The sequence below is a fragment of the Microtus oregoni genome, unplaced genomic scaffold, assembly GCF_018167655.1.
Source record: "Microtus oregoni isolate MIOR12 unplaced genomic scaffold, Mior012 000073F_000, whole genome shotgun sequence".
NCBI lineage: Eukaryota > Metazoa > Chordata > Mammalia > Rodentia > Cricetidae > Microtus > Microtus oregoni.
The window spans coordinates 141,147-164,974 of NW_024543980.1; positions in this window are offsets into that span (position 1 = coordinate 141,147).

The following is a 23,828-nucleotide window of genomic DNA, read 5'->3' on the forward strand; positions in this document are numbered from 1 at the left end:
GAATGATATTAACCTGCGTCTGTCTGGAGTGGGAGAATCATGGCGACTCTCTGACTCAGCTTCTTTCTCCCAGCATTCCGTTCTGTTTACTCTGCCTACCTAAGGGTTGGCCTATCAAATGGGTCTAGGCAGTTTCTTTATTAATAAGAAATTACTCCCACATCAATTCATTGTAAAACTTGATGGATTTCTTGTAGCTAATAAATGAGTATCAGGGAAAGAATGATTTTCCTGTAGTGTGTTTTGTCATGCTATGACATTTGGGCTTAAGAGATGATATTGGCAAAGAGATGATATTAACCTAGAAGGTATTTTAAGTTGAACATTGTAGGATGGAAAAAGCCAATGAGAATTCACAAATTACCCTTCAAAGAAACCCCAATAATAGCCCACTTCTAACTAGATATTAGTCTCTGCAGTTCTACCACCACTCAACAATCTATTCCAAATTTGAATTCTTCAATAGATTAAACCTTTTTTAAATTCAGGGCTCTCAACACTTAATCCTGTCTAGAAATGCTCTCATAGATTCACCTAGAAGTGGGCCTTGCTAAGTCTATCTCTTTTCCAGTCAAGTTAGAATAAGCTCTTTTAATTGTTACTATCTAATAATACCTTTATTTTTAAAAGGCATTTTGTCTGGACATGGAAATTGAAGTTGATGAGGTGGAAAGTCTGGGTAGAACAAAGGAGAGGAAGGTCCCGGAGCTTGCTTGCTCTGGAACCTGACCAGTCAAGCAGGGAATCACCTTCTTTGGGCCTTTGTCACCAAATAATAAATCCAACTGAACCAAACTAAAACGTAAAAGGCCATTAAGAATTTCTTTTCGACTTGGAAGATGTGAGTGTCTGAGTTACTTGAAAGAGAGTCCTGATGTCCTGTGTCAGACCCTCACCTACTGTACTCCAAGAGACCAAGTAAAAACATCCTCACCTCTCAACCCCACTATCCCTGCAACAACAGCAACCACCAAAGCCACAGGCCCAACCTGCAATAATTGAAGGAATAGAGGTGTAGATGACAGTGTAAGAATACATTAAACAATACAAAGAGTAATATAGCAGCACCAGAAACTAGGGATTCTACAGCAGTAAGACCTGAACACTGCAGCAGATGAAGTAAAAGCAAACAATCATAAATATAACATTATAAAAAGGATAGAGGCTTTTAAGGGAGAAATTAAAAATTCTCTTAAAGAAATGGAGGAAAAGACAAACAGAAAATTGGAAGAAATCAAAAAATCCCTTAAAGAAAACAAAGAAAAAAAAAACAATCAAACCATTGAAGGAAACAGTTCAAGGTTTGAAATTTGAAAGAGGCAATAAAGAAAACACCAATCATGGAATTCTGGAAATGGAAAATCAGGGTAAATGATGGGAACTACAGATGCAAAAAATAACCAACAGAATGCAAGAGATGGCAAAGAAAATCTCAAAAGCTGAAGATATGATACAGGTAATAGATTCATCAGTCAAATAAAATGGCAAATCCAACAAATTCTTAACATAAAACATTCAGGAAATCTGGGACACCATGAAAAGACCCAACCTAAGAATAACAGAGATAGAAGGAGATGAAAGCCAGCTCAAAGGCACAGAAAAATTATTTGTAGTAGGAGCTGCGGGTTGCATTCTGCCACCCAGTTCCCACCACCGGCTAGCTTTACCCGAAATAACAACACACAGACTGTATTCTTTTAAACACTGCCTGGCCCATTAGTTTCAGCCTCTTAACCCATTTCTAATAATCTGTGTAGCACCACGAGGTGCGCTTACCAGGAAAGATTCAGCATGTCTGACCTGGTGGCTGGCTGCATCGTCGTCTGCCTCAGACAGCAGAGCTATTGCGTCTGCCCAGGAGAGGGGAGCATGGAGTCTCTGCTCTAGAGAGCAGAGCTGTCGAGTCTGAGCTCACTTCCTCTTCCCCCCAGCATTCTGTTCTGCTTACTCCACCCACCTATGTTTTAACCTATGAGGCCAAGCAATTTCTTTACTATAATTAACCAATGACCTTCCTCCATCATTTATTCAACAAAATGGTAAACTAAAACTTTCCCAACCTAAAGAAGAATATGCCCATGAAAGTACAAGAAGCTTACAGAACTCCAAATAGATGGAAACAAAAAAGTCTCCTCGCCATATAATAATCAAAATGCTGAACAAACAGACTAAAGAAAGAATATTAAGAGCTGCAAAAGAAAAGGACCAACTAACATATAAAGGGAGATCCATTAGAATTATACCTGGATTCTCAATGGAAATTGAAAGTCAGAAGGTCCTGTACAGACTGTTGAAGACAGTAAGAGACCACAAATACCAGCCCAGACTACTATATCCAGCAGAACTTTCAATCACAGTGCATGGAGCAAACAAGATATTCCATGACAAAACCAGAATAAATACTTATCCACATATCCTGCCATACAGAAAGTACTAGAAGGAAATGTCCAACCCAAGGAAGCTAGATACACCCATGACAACACAGACAATAGATAACCTCACACCAGCAAAACCCAAAGAAGGGGAACTCACAAACACTACTACCACCATCACCACCAAATCTAAAATGAACAGGAAATAACATTCACTGGTCATTAATATCTCTTAATATCAATGGACTCAATTTACTTATAAAATGACACAGACTAACCAAATGGGTACTAAAAGAGGACCATCCTTCTGTTGCATACAAGAAACACACCTCAACCTAAAAGACAGACATTACCTCAGAGTAAATGGTTGGGAAATATTTTCCAATCAAATGTACCTAAAAATAAGCTGGTGTAGCATTTTTAATATCTAACAAAATAGACTTCAAACTAAAATTAGTCAAAAGAGATGGAGAAAGATATTTCATATTTATCATAAGAAAAATCCATCAAGATGAAGCCCCAATTCTGAACATCTATGTCCTAAATATGAAGGCACCTACTTATGTAAAAGAAATATTACTAAAGCTTAAATCACACATCAAATCCCACACACTAACAGCGGGGGACTTCAACACCCCACTCCCACCAATGGACAGGTTAATCAGAGAAAAATTTAAGAAGGAAATAAGGGAATTAATAGATGTTAGGACTCAAATGTACTTAACAGACATCTATTGATCATTCAACCCAAACACAAAAGAACATACCTTCTTTTCAGCACCTCTTGGAACCTTCTCTGAAATTGACCACATTCTTGGTAACATAGTAAATTTCAACAGATACAAAAAATTTGAAAAACCCCTGTACCTTATTGGATTACCATTGGATAAATTTAGATGTTAATAATAACACTAATTTCAAAAAGCCTACAAAGAAATGGAAATTGAATAATGCTCAACTGAATCATCACTGGGTGAAGGAAGAAATAAAGAAATCAAAGACTTCCTAGAATTCAATGAAAATGAATGCACAACATACCCAAAGTCATGAGGCACTATGAAAACAGTGCTAAGAGGAAAGCTCATGGCACTATGTGCCTACATAATGAATGTGGATAAAGTTTACATTAGTTACTTAACAGCACGCATGAAAGCTCTAGAACAAGAACCAAACTCACACAGGAGGATTAGATGTCAGGAAATAATCAAATTGAGGGCTAAAAAGAACAACATAGTAACAAAGAGAACAATACAAAGAATCAGTGAAACAAAGAGTTGGTTCTTTGAGAAAATCAACAAGATAGACAAATCCTTATCCAAACTCACCAAAAGGTGGAGAGACTATCCAAATTAACAAAATCAGAAATGAAAAGGGGAATGTAACAGCAATGAGGAAATCCAGAGAATTATGAGATCATACTTTGAAAAATCTGTATTTCACAAAATTGGAAAACATAAATGAAATGAACAATTTCCTGGATAGGTACCACATACCAAAATTAAGTCAAGACCAGATAAACAATTAAAATAGACCTATTACCCCCAAGGAAATAGAAATAGACATTAACGGTCTCCCAACCAAAAAAAAAATGCAGTGTCAGATGGATTCAGTGCAGAATTAACAAGAATTTTAAGGAAGATCTAATGCCAATACTCTTCAAATTGTTCCACACAACAGAAAAAGAAGGAACATTGCCAAATTCTTACTAGGCTACAGTTACCCTAATCCACAAACTACACAAAGATGCAATAAAGAAAGAAAATTACAGACCAATCTCCCTCATGAACATTGATAAAATACTCAATAAAGTACTGGCAACGTGAATCCAAGAACACGTCAGAAAAATTATTTGCTATGATCAACTTGGTTTTATTCCAGAGATGCATGAATGGTTCAACATATGAAAATCTATCAATGTAATCCGCCATATAAATAAACTGAAAGAAAAACATCATTATCATCTCATTAGATGCTTTAAAAAACACTTGACTCAATTTGACATTCCCTCATAAAAAAAGTCATGGAGCAATCAGGGATACAAGAAACATACCTAAACATAATAAAGGCAATATACAGCAAGTTACCAGCCAACATCAAAACTTAATGGAAAGAAACTCAAAGTGATTCCACTAAAATCAGAAACAATAAGTCTGTCCAATCTCTCTATATCTATCCAATATAGCACTCCAAGTTCTAGCTAGAGCAAAAAGAAAACAAAGTTTAAGAGGACACAAATTGAAAAGGAATAAGTCAAACATTCCCTTCTTGCAGATGATATAAGTATACATAAGTAATGTATGTATATGTATGTATGCAGTATACATAAGTAATCCCAAAAATTCTACCAGGGTACTTCTGCAGCTGATAAACACCTTCAGTAATTTGGCAGGATTCAACATTAACTAAAAAAAAGTCAGTAACCCTCCTATACAGAAATGATTAATGGACTGAGAAAGAAATTATAGAAATATTACCCTTTACAATAGCCACAAATAACATAAAATTTCTTGGGGCAACTCTAACCAAACAAGTGAAAGACCTGTATGACAAAAACTTTAAGTCTTTGAAGAAAGAAATTGATGAAGATATCAAAAAATGGAAAGATCTCCCATGTTCTTGGGTAGGTAGGATCAACATAGTAAAAACGGCATCTTCTCCAAAGCAATCTACAGATTCAATGCAATCCCCATTAAAATCCCAACAAAATTCTTCACAGGCCTTTAAACAACAATACTCAAATTCATATGAAAAAAACCAAATAATCCAGGGTAGCCAAAACAATCTTGTGCAATAAAGCAACTTCTGGAGGCATCACCATCTCTGACTTCAAGCTCTACTATTGAGCAATAGTAATAAAAGCAGCTTGGTATTGGATAAAAACAGACACATGGATCAATGGAATCTAATTTAAGACTCTGACATTAATTCATACACTCATGAATACCTGAATGTTTTTTACAAAGAACTAAAATTGTACAATGGAAAAAAAGAAAACATCTTCAATGAAAGGTTCTAGCATGACTGGATGTTGATATGTAGAAGAACGCAAATAGATCTATTTCAATTTCCATAAACAAAACTAAAGTCCGAATGGATCAAGACCTCAACATAAATCCAGTTACACTGAACTTTATAGAAGAGAAAGTCGGAAGTTTCCTTGAATGCATGGGTACAGAAGACCACTTGTTAAATATAACACCAGTAGCACAGACACTGCCAGGCCTCTTTAACCTTATTCCCCAGGGATAGGTGAGTGTGCTATCAACCTGTTTTGCAGTTCCACAACACAGGAAAATCAAACCTGATAGGGAGTCAAGTCAAGGCAGGAACTCAGTTCATTACTGTGAGCATCAGCTTCTATAGGTTAAGTAACATCATACAGGTTGATGTGATGCGGGAGTACCTCCAGCCAGAGAGAAACAGTCAAGCCCTCCTTGATGTCTACCTAAATTTTTTCTGTCTCATCCCCATTTGGTACCTTTGAGACTATCCTTCAAATGTGAGCCAGGCTTTTCTCTGTCCTACAGGCCTCGAGGTACAGGCCCTGAGATACTTTTGGTCCAACACCTCCCCCTTTTAGTTTTATATCTCACCCTTTACCCCAGTCACCAGGCCAGAATAGCCCACCAGGGAGAGGGTATACTGGTCAGGGCCACCCTTATCCAGAGTTTTGGCCTAGAAACACACAAATTGAGAGCTCACCAGTGGGGTGATATGTATCGAGCCTATCATAATGTACTCGAAGGACCATGAGTTGTATCTATTTTTTTTATTTTTTTAATTTATTTATTTATTAAAGATTTCTGCCTCCTCCTTGAGTTGTATCTATTGTATCTGTTTTTGGAATTCTTGTTTCAGCCTTTAGAGAATACATGGGCCCAAAAGACAGATCAATAAACAAATAGCCATTGGCCCAATTAGGGAAGAAATGAGTGTGGTAAGCCATGGGGACCAATTAAACCAGGTCTCATAGGGGGTCCTTGACTTAAACAAATCAATATCTTTTCTTAACTTATCTAGGGTTTTTGTAACTATCCCAGAATACTCCACATAGAAGCAACATTCTTTCCCAAGTGCCCTGTAATTCCTCCCTGCTCCATAAACACCAAGTTCAAGCCTCTCCTATTTTATAAGGTTACCCTTGCTAAGGAATCAAAAGACTTTTGTAAATAATTTAAAGCAGTCTCTGTCTTTTCTAAAGACGCTGTCAATTGTGAGTGAATTATTCCCATTACTTGCTGTAAAATTACCAGGGATGAGGTACCCATGGCAGTCCTGGCCACCCCTGCCACATCAGTGTGGTGACAGCCAGGGCCATTAGGGACTCTCTGTTATGCCTTCAGGCCAGGAATACTTCTTGCATGTGGTAAAACACATGAGGGAAAATTAATGCAAGCAAGCAAGTATCATTATGCTGAATGATCAGTAGGTCAGACAGGCAGGGAGTAACCCTGTCTCTTGCAGATCCAAAAATACAGATGATATTTGGGCACTATCCATGGAGCTAGGCCCACTAGCTATATCACAAGTGAGGTTAAGAAGAGGGTGTCTGGTGTATGAGGCACAAGTTGCATTTGACATCTGCCAAAGGGGGATAGCCAGTCCCAACATCTCTCCCATCTTGGGGTTTTCCCACCTACAAATATCAGCTTTATCTAGTATTTCATAAGAGTCATTTACCCCAAAGGCTTCAAAGTAGAAGGGTAGTGGCTGTAAGGAAAGCCAAAAGGCCTCAGTGGCTTCAGGGTGGGTAAGATTTAAAGGCATAAAGACAATCTTAATGGTCTCCATCAAATAAGGTGATGCTTCTAATCCCCTTACATCTCTAAGCAGTTTTTTGGAGGATACTTTAGGGGTAGATGATGGAGGGGTGGGTGTATGTAAAGTTTATGTATGTAAAGTTGAGGTATATACAGACATGTTCCCCATGGGCATTAACTTGGAAGCAGGTCCCAGCATCTGATGAGGGTCCTTAGGATGTATCTCCATTCGAAATATGAGTATAAGGCCATGATCATATCCCTTTTGGTATAGCCTTAATCCCCACATTTTCCTAGATAACCAGGATAGGTCCCATTTCTTCCCCTGATCTGTGAACATTAATATCAGAGGGTTACATCTAAATCAAGTGCATCTTCCAAATCGAGGCTTCTGGGATAGGGGTACCTGGGAGACCCTGGAGATCATTATATCTCCACGTTGTTTTATCCAATGTCCAGTTCCAGTCTCTCACATCCCCAGGAAGGACAATAGTAATCAGGAGTCTGCCCCCCACAATTTTTTCCTGGGAATACATAAAAGGGTGTCTGTAGGAAGGCATGTCTCCTAAGGACATGAGAACATCAAGGTTCATTAGGGTAAGATGCCTGGGGTAGGGTGTACCTCTGAGAGTCTCTATATTCAGGTCTCCTGTAATCCCCCAAATCCAGTCTCCCATGTCCCACCTTCCACATGCTAAATCACAGAGGACAAACATCATGTCAGGCTATCACATCCAGGGCGTCATCATCTGAGAAGTCTGTTTTATGATCCTTCCAGTGCCAGTGCTCGACAAGATCCACATCACCTTCTGTGGTTGGTGGGGGCTTGCTGCCTGGACCTTGATGCCCCTGAGAAGAGTTAACATGATAACCACCTGGAGGGTCATCTGAAATAGATATACAGGCAACATTTTCCTCAAGGGTCAGTCTCCCTTGGGCAGTAGTGTTGCAAGGAAAGCCAGGCCACTTGTTCATCCCGGCCTCCCAGTTCCCAGCCACCCAGCTAGCTTAACCCTGAAATAACCACACAGAAACTGTATTAATTAAATCTCTGCTTTGTCCATTAGCTTTAGTTTCTTATTGGATAATTCTTACATCCTAATTTAATCTGTTTTTGTTAATCTGCGTATTGCTATGCGACAGTGGTTTACTGGGTAAAATTCCCAGCATCTGTCTCTGGCAGATGCACATGGCGTTTTTCTGACTCTGCTTTCTTCCTCCTAGCAGTCTGTTTAATTTTCCCCACCTATCTAAGTTCTGCCTTATCAACAGAGCCAAAGCAGTTTCTTTATTAACCAATGAAAACAACACATAGACAGAAGGACCTCCTACACTATTTTCCCTTTTCTGTTTAAGCAAAAAGGAAGGCTTTAACATAGTTAAATTATATATACCAGGTATCTAGTAAAAATTACAGTTATAATATTTATATCTATTTTATCTTTTATCATAACTAAAGAAAACTATAATGTAGCTATAAATTCTTCAACTCCATCAAAGATTCCAGAAACATACAATATTACCTAAGTAAACAGGAAATGCATTGTAAGCAACTTTCAAAACTCTAGAATTGACAGAGACATCTTCCTGCCTGGACAGTCACCCAAAGTTTTTCTTTACTGTTAGAGCATCCATCTTCAGTCTACAGGTCCATAGTATCCAGCAGACTTTACCACAAAGCAGGAAATTTCAAAAACAGTTCTACCTATTTTGGCAATTTATCAGTAACTTTCTTCGGTGTTCTGCAGAATGTCTAGAAGACTCTTTCACGAAGCAGGAACCCTGAAGGATCATCTCACCATTAGGCAAGTTCAGCAGTGATTTCTCTGTGGGTCCTGCATGTCCAGTAAAGCAGACCAGGCAAGATCAGTTTCTTGCCCAAATGTCTAGGGATCTTCTTTGATGCCCATCTTCCTATCAAAGTAATTGGTGCTGCCAGGAACAGATGTGTCTCACTGTCATGAAAAGTCTTAAGTTCTTAAACATTTTAAATGCCATATTCTAAAGGTCTCTGAAAGATTTGAAGAATACCTGATGTAGGTGGGTCATCTGTCTATGTGTTATTTTCATTAATTAATAAAGAAACTGCTTGGCCTGATAGGTCAGAACATAGGTAGGCAGGGAAGACAGAATTCTGGGAGAAAGAAAGCTGAGTCAAGCAGACACTATAGCTCTCCTCTCCAAAGTGCACGCTTATTATGATCCTTCCCAGTAAGCCATCACCTTGTGGTGGTACATAGATTGATAGAAATGGGTTAATCAAGATGTAAGGGTTAGCCAGTAAGAGGCTAGAGCTAATGGGCCAAGCAGTGTTTAAAAGAATACAGTTTCCGTGTAATTATTTCAGGCAAAGCTAGCCGGTGGCCGGGAGCCCTCCCGGGCGGTGGGAAGCAGCCTGCCACTCCATCTACAAATACCTATATAACTGACATATATCTATATACATCTAGAAAATCTAACTAACATGACTACAAGTTCGAATATTATAGATGAATACTTATTAACCTATATTTCTTAATTATACATTACATTTTTTAAAAAATTTTTAAGATAGATTTATTTTCATCCATGAGACAATAAGAAGGAAAACATTCTTCAGGCAAGTGGAAAAGACAGGCTTGATGTATAGCAGTTTAAGACTCATCAGGAATGATATCCACTTTTGCTTTTTTCTTAGGTGCTATTTCAGCAATAGGAAATTTTAGCCATTAGATGTGCTTATACATTACATTTTTAAATGAGCTACACAATTACAACACCTTAATCAATAGCAGAAATATATATATATATATATATATATATATATATCAAAATTGACCTTAAATTTGTATCAATAAACCAGGATTCATACCAATGCAAATTATTTATATCTATATCATATTTCCTTTTAAATATAAAAGAACATATAAACAATATTTGGGAATATGGGTGTAGTTTGTCCATACTGCTTCCTACTGTTTTGGGGTGCTGTTAATCAGGTCTTTCATGGTGTATCCTGTGTGTTAGGTTCGTCTCAGTGAGCAGTTGAGTGAAGTAACTTTTTGAGGGTGTTTATGGCAACCTTTCAGGGGGACATGGTCTATCAAACCATATTTGTCTGGAAGCAATAAACAGATTCTCATCTTCTGTGGAAACAAAAGAAAAACCTCCGTTCCAAAGCAACATATCCTTAGATCCAAATTCTGAAGTCAAGATACCTTTATAATATACATGCTGGTTTAGCTTAGCAGCCCATACAATGAAATGTCTCTCTGTACTTAACTCCTTCACACCCAAAAAATTCAAAGAAAACATAATAGTATACATAATCCAGATTCTCTGTGAATTTTCCATTTTTACGTGGTTTATTTTTCTTTACTCCTTTTAATCTATGACTATCTGTACTTTCTCTTTAAAGATTTTACCCTTTTTTAAAGTACTAACTTTATTTTATGACTCTCTATATAGTTGACCACGTTGTAGTGCCAAATGTGGAAGAATGCTTCAAAAAATTCCACACTATCTCAGAATTGAGAAATAGATGGTTATTTAGGGCTATAACCTCACAAATCAGAATCCAAATCCAGCAACTAGAAAGAATGGCCGGAAAAGAGGCTGGTCACAAGCTCTACATTAGCATTTGTCCCCCAAAGATCATAATCATATTGGATCAGAACCCCTCTATCATTGGAATGGTCCAGTTAACTGAAGGTGCATCTTTCCTTCCTTTGTAAGGGGGCTGGAAGGCACCCCTCCCATCTAGTTTAATGGTTGATTTGTGATCGATTTTCCATTTATATCAAATTTGGAGTGGCATTCTGAGCCCCAATGATACCCCTTGTGGAAGAAAGGGCAGGGAGAGAGAGGGGGTCCCTTCCACACCTGGGTTTTATTACCCTTTTGTGGGCAATCACTCTTAAAATGGTCCAGATGACTGCTTGACCGCATAAGAAACTTTTCCCAGGGTATTTTTTTTCCTCTCCAGCCGCCAGGGCTTGAGGAATAGAAGAAACTAAATGATAGAGTTTGGGTCTGGGCCTGAAGGGTCACCACAAGAGTTTAGTTGGAATGTGACTGGGTCCTGACATTTTGCAATGGCACAACCCATTGACTCATGGACCCTTCCCTATGTCCAGCACAAGCCATCTTAGTATCTTGGTTCGTACCTTCCCAAACTAGGAGTTTAGTAAATTGGTCTCTAAGTCACCTGGGGAGCAATTTCCTCTCAAGACTGGTCTGTACATGGACAATAATGTCCGGTAGTGGTTTCCCTGGTTTTTGCATCATGCCAGCTGTAGGTGATTCAGTGGGTCCCTCCTCTAGCTTGGCCCAGGCCTCCAGATCTCCTTGTCTAACTTGGTCCCAATATGGAGCCCCAATCATGGCTTGCTGGATCCCAATAGAAAAGGTTTCCCCCTTACCATTTAGCATCAGATAAGTGATGGGAATTTGGGGTTGGCTGCTCTATTGAACTCTGCCCTAGTGCAATAGGCTTCCTTAAAGAAGGCCATCCATTTAACATATTGGGTAGCCTTAGCCAGATTATACCAGTCCTTGCGGACACATGGATGGTAGGCTACATCCTGATGTGCAGGGTCATGGCCCAAGTGGAGTTGGGGCCATCCTCAACCACTGCCTTCCTCAATTCTTTCAGGTCCCTATATTCCCAAGGATACCAGGCTAGGGGATAATTAGGGCCTAGAGCAACATTGGCCAGGAAGGCTTGGTGTCCATAAACCTTAGCCCTATAGCCCTCAGCATAAGTAGGGTTAGGATGCCCAAGTTCCTCTGTATGAGAGTCCCAACTTTGTAGTTCCTGCCAGAGGTTGGTATATTCATTTCCTCCTGGCAAGGATGGAGCCCCCTTATTTGTCCCCTTCCCCTCTTCCATTTTATTCTTTCCAGGGCGGCTGGGGGCATAAGAAGAAGGCTGCTCCTAATCATGCAATATCTACTTTCCTTTTTGTCTTTGCCTCTGCCTGCCGTATCCCCCCCCCCCCCCGGGACTGTTCCTCAGCAAATTGTGCCTATTTTTTATCTTCCCCCTCTCCAGTCTTCTTTTCTCCTGTTCTTTTGGTTAATTGGTTACTTTTGGATTCTTCAGACCTCTCCCAATTCATGACCTTTTCCTGATCCTTGCCTGTCTCCTCTCCCACTCTCCTAGCCAGTTGGTTATTTTCAGATTCTTTAAACCTCTCCCAGTCTCTGACCCTTTCCTTACCCACCATTGGGGGAGGCTGAGCAGCAGGGTGAAAACATGCCTTAAGGGCCATAATAGTTGGCTAGAGCCCCAATGGTGGGGGTATATCAAAGTGTTTTTCCCTTTCTCTGGCCGGAGTCTCCACTTGGTTCCACGTGTCCCATGAGAAAAGATTTCTGGTGGGTACCCAGGGGGCCAGGGTAATTATATCCTCCCACGCCTGGATTGCATTATGGTCTGACAATTCCAGACCTCAGGAGAGTAGCATATATCTCAGAGCCTTAAGTATTGGGTCATTTTTGTGTGAAGTTTCATTACCCATTGTTGGGTCCTACTCACCTTGACTGATTGCTTAGCACTGGAACAGTCATGCCCATGTTTGGGTACTAGTTGCCAGGCCTTCTTAGCCTTAATCCCCAGGGAAAGGTGGGTATGCTATCAGCCCATTCTGCAGCCTTACTAAGCAGGACTATCAGATGTGATAGGGAGTCAAGTAAAAGCAGGAACTCAGTCAGATGGCACATGCCTTTAATCCCAGCACTCAGGAGGTAGAGGCAGGATCTCTGTGAGTTCAAGGCCAGCCTGGTCTACAAGAGATAGTTCCAGGACAGGCTCCAAAGCTACAGAGGAACCCTATCTCAGAAAAAAAGCAGAAACTCAGTTTATTACTGTGAGCATCAACTTATATAGGTTAAGTGACAGTATATGGGCTGATGTGATGCGGGGGTACCTCTAGCCAATGAGAGACAGTCGAGCACTCCCTCTGGCTGGAGGGGTGTATACCTTGATTTTGCTGTCTCATCCCCATACTATAGCTTTGAGACTATCCTTAAAATTTGAGCCAGGCTTTTCTCTGTCCTACAGGCCTCTAGATATAGGCCCTGAGATAATTTTGGCCCGACAAGACACTGAGAGCAACAATTAATAAATGTGACCTCCTAAAACTGAAAAGCTTCTGTAAAGCAAAGGACATGGTCAGTAAGACAAAATGACAAGCCTACCTATTGGAAAAAGATCCTCACCAACCTCACAATAGACAGAGGGTTGATCTTTAAAATCTATGAAGAACTCCAGAAAATAGGCATCAAAATACTAAATAATCCAATTTAAAAATGGGGTACAGATCTAAACAGAGAATTCTCAACAGAAGAGCCTCAAGACATTTAAAGAATTGATCAACATCCTTGTCATCAGGGAAAAGTAAATGAACACTACTCTGAGATACCATCTGACAGCAGTAAGAATGGCTAAGATAAAAAACACTGATGACTGTGCTGGAGAGAATTTGGGGTAAAGTGAATGCTCCTCTAGTGTTTGTCAGAGTGCAAACTTGTACAGCCACTGTAGAAATCAGTATGTCGGTTTTTCAGGAAATTGGAAGTCAATCTACCTCAAGGTCCAGCAATACTACTCTTGGGCATATACTCAAAGAATTCACAATTATACCACAAAGATATATGCTCAACTATGTTCATAGCAGCATTATTTGTAATAATCAAAACATGTAAAAAACTCAGATTCCCCTCAACCAAGGAATGGATAAAGAAAATGTGCTACAATTACAGAATGGAGAATTACTGTGGTCCAAAAAAAATGACATCTGGTAATTTGCAGGCAAAAATAGAACTATAAAAAAGCATCTTTATAGAGGTACCCAGACCCAGAAATACAAACATGGTGTGTACTTACTCATTAATGGATATTAGTTGTAAAACAAAGGATAACCAGGATACCCAGAGAAGCTAGGTAAAAATAAGTATGCTGAGAGGCACACACACAGAAGGCCCCAGGAAGGGGAAATAATAACCTCTGGATAAATTCAAGGGGATTAAAAGAGAGAACATGGAGGGTGGGAACATGAGTGATCCAGAAGGCCAAGTTAGGGGAGGGACAGAAGGGGAGAGCAATGAAAGAGACATTTTTTTTTAGCATTGTGAGGTGAAGGAGAAATCTGTTGCTAGGGAAATTTCCAGGAATCCAGAAGGATGACAACAGGTAACACTCCTAGCAATAGTAAAGAATTTGCCTGAACTGGTCTGCCTGTAATTGGATTAGTGGCTTGGTGAGGGAAGTCCTTCTGTATATGTGTTGCTTTTGTTAGTTAATGAATAAAGAAACTGCCTTGGCCTGTGATAGGGCAGAATAGAGCTAGGAGGGGAAAACTAAACTAAATTCTGGGAGCAAGAAGACCAAGTTGCAGGATCCCATCCTGGTCACCAGAGAAAGATATGAGACAGCAGCCAGAACCTTGCTGGTAAGCCACAGCCACATGGTGATACACAGATTAATAGAAATGGGTTAATTTAAGATATAAGAGCTAGCCAATAAGATGCTAGAGCTAACAGGCCAAGCAGTTATTTAATTAATACAGTTTCTGTGTGATTATTTCAGGTCTGAGAAACCAGGAACAAACAAGAGGCCTCCTTCTAAAGATTGGTGCAACAATGTGTGCTGGTAAAATCCACATAGCACCTGAGAAAGCTTTAAAAGGAATTCTAGAAACAAACAAACAACAACAACAAAAAAAAACAGTTTAATGCAGCTTCTTGCTCTGTTTGCTGGTGGGTACTTTAAGAGAGGTTTTCCTGATTCAGTGGTAGCAAAAACAAACAAACAAACCTTTGTTGGCTTCTTTAAAAAAATGGCAGCTTCTTGGTTTGCTAGCACAAAAGACTCTGACTCTTTTGGGATGTCCAGCAATGAAGCATTTAAATGGGGTCTGTGAGTAGCATGTTACAAATTGCTTAATGGTGACACAGACCTGCTGTGATCCTGGATCTCGGTCAGAGAGCATGGCTCTCAGAGGCAGCAAACATGCCTCCACCATGTTGGACTGGGCAGAGCCAACAAACAAGACCTTGGAGTGGGTCCTAGCAATGCCTACTTAACATAAAGAAGGTGCTTCTGGTCAGAAACTGATTACAAATACACAGTAAAGACAGATTCAGATTAAAAAGAATGGGTCACAGTGTGTTTAAAAAATGTATATAGGCTTGGGGGAGAGAAGAAAAAGAGTATAAAGAGTTATAAAAGGAAGTAAATGGATTTAAAAAATAAAACAAAGTCTTTAAAGTGACAGAGTACAGACAGTCATAGATTAAAGGAATAAAGATATTAAAATAAATAATAAAAAGTAATAGAGTGAAAACAAATAAGCCATGTAAAGATGGAATTCATACAGAGAGTCTGGATTATGTATATTGTTGTGTTTTCTTTAATTTTTTGACTTAAATGAGCTAAATACAGAGAGACATTTCATTGTACAGGCTGCTAAGTGAAACTAACATATATGTGTAGAAGGTATCTTGACTTCGAAATTTGAGTCTAAGGATATATTGATTCACAAAAGAGGTTCTTTTTTTAGTTTCCACAGAAGATGAGAACCTGTGGATTTTTTTTCCATACTAATGTGGTTTGATGAACCAAGACCCACAAAATGTCACCATGAACACCCACAAAATTATTTCGCCCCGCAAAGTGCATGAAGCAGTTTGGAGAGAACTATGCCCAAATTCCTTAAATTGTTTACAAATGTTTGTTTACATTTAAAGGGGGTTGTGCTATAGTGATATGCATTGGTATAGATCTTCTTACAAATGTAAGGTCAATTTTGTTATATGTATATTTCTGCTCTTGATTAAGGTAGTGTGTTTGTACAGCTTATTTTAAAATGTAATGTATAATTAAGAAATATAGGTTAGTAGGTAATCATCTATAATAGTCTGTAGTAATATGGGCGGCGGGGCTGCATCCCCAGCACCCGGCCGCCCCCACGGCTAGCTTTACCCAAAATAATTACACGGAAACTGTATTCTTTTAATCACTGCTTGGCCCTTTAGCTCTAGCCCTTACTAGCTAATTCTGATATCCCAATCAACCCATCTCTAATAATCTGTGAGAACGGGTCTTACCGGGAATATTCTAGTCTAGTCCATCCTGGGTCGGAGCTTCATGGCGTGTGTCTGCCCGGGAGCAGGGCATGGTGTCTCTGCCCCAGCGAGCAGAGCTGTCAAGTCTCTGAACTCACTTCCTCTTCCTCCCAGTATTCTGTTCTGTTTACTCCACCCACCTATGTTCTAACCAATAAAATGGGCCAAAGCAGTTCCTTTATTAGCCAATGACCTTCCTCCATCATTTCCCCTTTTTCGGTTTAAACAAAAAAAAAAAAAGGCTTTAACTTTAAAATAGCAAAATTACATATAACGAAACAGTTATCAAGTAAAAGTTACAATAATCTTTATCATAACTAAGGAAAACTATAACTATAACTAACTATTCTTAACTCCATCAAAGACTCCAGAAAGATACAATACTACCTAAGAAAACAAGAAAAAAGCAACTTTTAAAACTCTAGAAATGACAGAGACATCTCGCTACCTGGACAGTCACCCAAAGTTCCTCTGTACCGTTGGGGCATCCATCTTCAGCCTTCAGGCCCATGGTATCCAGCAGACATTTCCATAAAGCAGGAAAATTCAAAGTCAGTTCAGTCACTATCTGTTGTGTCCTGCAGAATGTCTCACAGACTCTTTCATGAATCAGGAACCCCGAAAGATCATCTCACCTTAGGCAAGTTCAGTAGTCCTCTCTCTGTGGGTTCTCTGTGTCCAGTTTATGCAATAGTCTAGGCAAGAGCAGTTTCTTGCCCAAATGGCTATCAAACTCCATAAGGTGCCTCTTCGATGCCCATCTTCCTCTTGAAGTAGATTGGTACTGCCAGGAGCAGAGTGTCTCATTGTCATGAAAAGTCCTCAGTTATTAAAAGATTAAATGTCCTATTCTGTAATCTTTGAAAGACATGAAGAATGTCTATCTAAAATATATCTCTATATATCTAGAAAATCTAACTAACATGACTACAAGCTTTACTATTATCGATGATTATCCATTAACAACCTATATTTCTTAATTATACAGTACATATTTAAATGAACTACACAATCACAATACCTTAATCAAAATCAGAAACACTTATACATATAACAAAATTGACCTTAAATCTCTATCAATAAAGCAAAATCTATACTAATGCAAATTATTCATACCTATATCATATCCCCCTTTAACTGTAAAAGAACGTTTATAAACCATATTTGGGAACATGGGCGCAGTTTTTTCTCTCCAAACTGCTTCCTGCTGAATGGGGGCGTCGTTAATTAGGTCTTTCATGGTATAACCTGTGTGCTAGTTTCATCTCAGTTGGCAGTTGAGCGAAGCAATTTTTTGAAGGCGTGCACAGGAACCATTCAGGAGGACGTGGTCTATCATACCACATTGGGATGGAAGCAATCCACAGACTCTCACCCTCTGTGAAAACAAAATAAGAAACTCCTTTCCAAAGTATCATATCCTTAGATCCAAATTCAAAATATCTATGTTGGATTAGTTCAGCAGCATTTATAAATAAATATCTTTTAGCATCTGTTGCTCCTTCTTCAGCATTTAAATAATTTAAAGAGAGCATAATAGCATACAGTTTCAAAATTCTCCGTGTATTTTCCATCTTTGTGTAGCTTTGTTTTAACCTCTATTTTGTTTATTTTTACTTTTAACTCTTTGCTTTTTGAGACAGGTTCTCTGTATCTTTGACCTGAAGTAACTCTGTAGACCAGGCTGTCTTTGAACTCTCAGAGATCTGCCTGTCTCTGCCTCCCTGGCATTCGGGATTAAAGGTGTACACTACTACACCTTAAAGTCACAGAGGTCAATCTCCCTCTGCCTTCCAAGTGTTGGGATTAAAGGTGTGTACTACCACACACAACAACTCTCTTCCTTTTTTTTTTGTTTTTTACTTTAAGAACTTCAACTTTTAGTCTGCATATATTTTTAACACACTTTAAACCATTTAGAAATTTTCTTTGTCTTTGAATCTCTCTTTGCTGTATATCTCTCTTTTTCTGACCACACGAGCCTTTAAATTACTGAGCAATATGGGTAGGATTAAAGGCGTGGCTTTGCCAGCTAGATCCAGTCCATTCCTTAGCTTTCCAGCCTCATGGCTGAGGTACCGGCTGTGCCAGCAAGTAAGCTTCAGCAGCCTGTGCTTGCAAACCACATGAACCGCCTATGTAAAAGAGTCAGAGTTGCCCTGGCAGGACAGCCCAGAAAGCCGGCATTTTTAAATGGCGCAGCTTTTTTCCTGCTACGGCTGAAAACCGAAAAGCATGCGTTCAGCTTTTCGTCAACATCACTTAAGTGTTTCGTGGCAGGACCTCTTAATGAGCTGCAGGGTTTTGCAGCTAAAGCTGAGTCAGGAAGCCTCTCTTAGATGAAGCGCTTGCTTGCCTCTAGCAAGCAGAGCAGATCCGAGAACACAGCTAGTCTAGTTGCCATCAAACAAATCATAGCACTTTACTCCAAATGCTCTAATCAAAAGCTCTGCCTCCCGCAGGAGCCAGACAGAGATCGCAATGGCAGCACAGCCCCAGGAAGTCGCGCTTTAAAATGACACAGCTTTTTTTCTGCTACTGTTGCCAAATCAGGAAATCTCTCTACAGCACGCCACCAACAAACAGCAAAAATGTGTGTTAAACTCTCTCTCCCTTATTTTTAAGCCTTCTCAGGTTTTTTAAGTGGATTTAGTCCAACACGTCGGGCGCCAATCTGTAGTAATATGGGCGGCGGGGCTGCATCCCCAGCCCCAGCACCCGGCCGCCCCCACGGCTAGCTTTACCCAAAATAATTACACAGAAACTGTATTCTTTTAATCACTGCTTGGCCCTTTCGCTCTAGCCCTTCCTAGCTAATTCTGATATCCCGATCAACCCATCTCTAATAATCTGTGAGAACGGGTCTTACCGGGAATATTCTAGTCTAGTCCATCCTGGGTCGGAGCTTCATGGCGTGTGTCTGCCCGGGAGCAGGGCATGGTGTCTCTGCCCCAGCGAGCAGAGCTGTCGAGTCTCTGAGCTCACTTCCTCTTCTTCCCAGTATTCTGTTCTGTTTACTCCACCCACCTATGTTCTAACCAATAAAATGGGCCAAGGCAGTTCCTTTATTAGCCAATGACCTTCCTCCATCAATAGTCGAGCTTGTAATCATGTTAGTTATGTTTTCTAGACATACAGTGTAGTAATATGGGCGGCGGGCTGTGTCCCCAGCACCCCGCCACCCCCACGGCTAGCTTTACCCAAAATAATTACACGGAAACTGTATTCTTTTAAGCACTGCTTGGCCCTTTAGCTCTAGCCCTTACTGGCTAATTCAGATATCCCGATCAACCCATTTCTAATAAACTGTAGCACTAGTCTTACCGGGAAGATTCTAGCCTATGTCCATCCTGGGTCGGAGCTTCATCACGTGCGTCTGCCTGGGAATTGGGAGCATGGTGTCTCTCTGAGGTGTCTGCTCCCAAGAGGAGAGCTGTGGAGTCTGAGCTCACTTCCTCTTCCTCTTCCTCCCAGCGTTCTGTTCTGTTTACTCCTCCCACCTAGCTTCTAACCAATGAGGGCCAAGCAGTTTCTTTTTATTTAACCAATGACCTTCCTCCATCAATACAGAGATATATTCTAGTTAGATGGGGATTCTTCAAATCTTTCAGAGAACTTCAGAATATGGCATTTAAAATGTTTTAAGAAATTAGGACTTTTCATGACAATGAGACACATCTGCTCTTTGCAGCACCAATCTACTTCAAGAGGATGGTGGACACCGAAGAGTTTCCTTACAGCATTGGCTAGTCATTTGGGCAAGAACCTGCTCTTGTCTGAACTACTTGATGTTATGTTGTATGAACTGAACATGCAGGACCCACAGAGAAATGACTGCTGAAGCTGCCTAATGAAGGTGAAACAGTCCTTCAGGGTTCCTGCTTCATGAAAGGGTCTGCCAAACATTCTGCAGGACACAGAAGAAAGTGACTGACAAACTGCTAATATAGGTGGAACAGTCTTTGAAACTTCATGCTTCATGGAAAAGTCTGCCATATATTATGGGTCAGTAGGCTGAAGATGGGTGCACAATGGTACGAAGAATTTTGGGTGACTGTCCAGGCAGCAAAATGTCTCTGTCAATTCTAGAGTTTTTGGAAGTTATATACAATGCACTTCCTGTTTAAATAGGTAATATTATATCCTTCTGGAGTTTTGATGAAGAGTTGAATAATAGATAGTTACAATTATAGTTTTCCTTCGTTATGATAGAAGATAAAGTAAATATAAATATTATAACTATAATCCTTGCTTGATAACTATTTCATTATATGTAATTTTGCTATGTTAATTTTAAAACCTTCCTTTTTGTTTAAACAGAAAAGGGGAAATGGTGTGGGAAGTCCTTCTGTATATGTGTTACTTTTATTGGTTAATAAATAAACTGCCTTGGCTTGTGATATAGCAGAGTAGAGCTAGGTGGAGAAGTGAAACTGAATGCTGGAAGAAATCCAGCAGAGTTGCAAGATGCCATGGAATTATCAGAGGGGAAATATGTCAGCTGCCATCTGGAACCTTGCCTGTAGGCCTAGACCCTCATGATAAAATATAAAATAATGGGAATAGTTAACCAAAGATATAAGAGCTAGCTAGCAATATGCTTAAGTGATTGGCCAAGCAGTGATTCATATAATATAGTTTCTGTGTGATAATTTTCAGGAGTCTGTGTGGCTAGGAAACAAACATACAGCCTTTGCCAACAATGTTTATCCTAATTGTCATCATAGAACCTACATCCAGTAACTAATGAAAGAAGATACAATGACCCACAGCTAAGCACTGGGCTGAGCTCATGGAGTTCAATTGAAGAGAGTCAGGAGGGATCACATGAAAAAGTTGGGAGGAGGTCAAGTTCATCATGGGGAAAATCACAAAGACAGCTGGCCCAAACGAGTGGGAAGTCAAAGACTCTAGACTGTCGGGTGAGTAATCTGCATGGGACTGAACTAGACCTTCTGAATGTGGGTGACAATTACTTGACTTGATCTGTTTCAGGGGGGTGGGTGAGTGTTGACTATGGGATCAGGACTTATCCGGGATGTACGAACTAGGTCTTTGGAGCTCATTTCCTATGGTGGGATACCTTGCTCAGTCTTGATACAGGGGTCAAGGGCTCAGTTTTTTCTCAACTTGGTAAGTCAGATTTTGTTGACTCTCCAAGGGAGACCTTGCCCCCTCTTAGGAATGGATGGAATGGTGGGAGACTGGAGAAGGGGATGGAGGGGGAACTGGGGTTAGTATGTAAAATGAAAAATAATTAAATTAAAAAAGAGGACAAAACAGAAATTGTAGTTGCTGAGTTTATTTTCTGGACATGTTGAAGATGTTATTATGCTGTCTCTTATGGACATGGCTTTTGAAGTTTTTTAAAAAGTAACCATTTACATATTTTTATACAATATATTATGTTTCTCCACCTATGTTCAGTAATTTTTATCTACTTTGGCTTTCAACACTTTGATAATGTGTGTCCAAGAATAATAGTTTTAAAATAATTTTGGAGACATCATTGTTGCTACACATAGATTTTATATATCAACTGTTTTCTAAATTTTGTTCTAAAACTCACATCTTTTCCTCTTAAATTGTATATATTTCAGTAATTTATTTGCAAATTTATCTATTCTTCTCTGTGTTATCCCCATTGCAATATGGAACCCACCTGGGGGCTTTTAAAAGTAATAAACTTAGTTTCAACTCTAGAAAGTCCATTTAATTATATTTTATCAATTATAATTTCCTGTAAGTTTATTCTTCCTATAACTGTGTTATCTTTATATCATGGAACACAATTAAAATAGCTGCTTCTATGTTTGTGGGTATTTTTCTCCCCTTGATATTTAGATCATCTGTTCAATAGTGTTGTCTGCTTGTCACTCTCATTTCCCTAATTCTTTCTGTGCTGATTGATTTTTATCATATTATATACATGCATTTCAATGATTATTTGCTCTGGATATACATATATGCATATATAGTTATGAATACATATAATCTTATATATAAGTTTATATACATAATCATATGTTTATGCGATTTGTTTTTAATTATATCTATGTGTTTGTATGAGTGTATGACACTTGGGTGAAGGTGTCCACCAAGACCAAAGGAGGGTGTCAGATTCCATAGTTCTGGAGTTTCAGGCAATTGTGAACAACCAGATTTGGCTGCTAGGAACCAATATGAACCTTCTGGAAAAATAGTAAGGGCTTTGATGTACTAAGCCATCTCTCCAGCCCTAAGATATTTGAATTGTACTTTTGCTATATAGAATATTAATCTAGTTATATGACAACAACATTTTTCTGTTATCTGTTTTAGGTGGTGTTTGGGGTCTTGGATCAATTTTCTAGGCCTTTGCTACTGTGGTTTGAATCATTCTCCACATAAATAGGTATGAAGTAGCTTGAATCATAGAATAAGAGATCAACTTACTTATTTCTCTTCTCCTCTAGGATCCTTGAAGGCATAAGTCACAAACAATGCCACACCAGTTTGGAATTATGATTAATAGGGTGATATTTATTTAAAGGGGAAAAAACTTACAGATCACTGTCCCAGGCAACAGCCCTCTATGTAACCAGGAAGGGAGTCTAGTCGCCGGGAGAGCAGGAAGTGAAGAGAGAGAGGAGAGGTAAGTGGCCGCTTTTTTAAAGGGAGAGAGACCACGCCCCAATGGGCTGGTATCTCAGCAGCTATAGGCTGGAGGAGTGGGAGGACCTCCTGCAACAGATCCCTTACTTTGTACTCCACAAGGTTCTCTTTCCTTTATTTATCTTCCGACTAAACTGTGGTTTCCTTTGTAAGTCTAAAATGCTGTGTTCTAAATACTACCAAATCTACCTGGAAACTCCCCTATAAAAGAGAAATGGTTTAGAACCCAGTAACTCCTCCTGAAGGGATTTTTTCCCAAATTTTGGCTTCTATTCATGAACATTCTGGTAGTTATCATCTGGGGATCTCAGGTAGTTGTTTTGCCGTGTTTTCTGTCATAAGCAGCAGGATAGAGGGAGAGTTATTGGGATTAGGCAGTCAAAAACCCATTTATCTTTTTCATTATACTCATATTAAAGTATTTGTCAAACTGTCCCATGATGTGAATTCGTTTGCTGGTTGTTTATTATTCAGATTATCTTGACTGTCAAAATTTTTCTTCATGTGTTTTAGAAATTAGTTTATGAACTCATATTGAGAAAATATCTTCATTACCTGGCTTTCTCTCATTTCAGTTACATAGCTTGTGAAGTCTATGAAGTATCTTAGTAACATTCATGTCAATTTAGTGTTACTGTCACTATTAACAATAGTAGTAATACCTCTCTTACTATCTGCCAATTCCTTGTTCATGTGTTTTGCATTCAAGTTTTATATCTTAGAATAACTTCTCCTACAACTGCAAAATATTCTGCTTGGATTTGGAGATAAATTGCATTAAATTATAAAATATCTGTGCAGATCTAATGTGTTCACATTATAATGCCAATGGATATAGAATATGTCAATATTTATTTGGATTTTATTTCTGCTTGCCACACCTGGATTTTGGATCTCATTCTTGTTTCCTCATTGTGATTTGTAACTTTCCCTT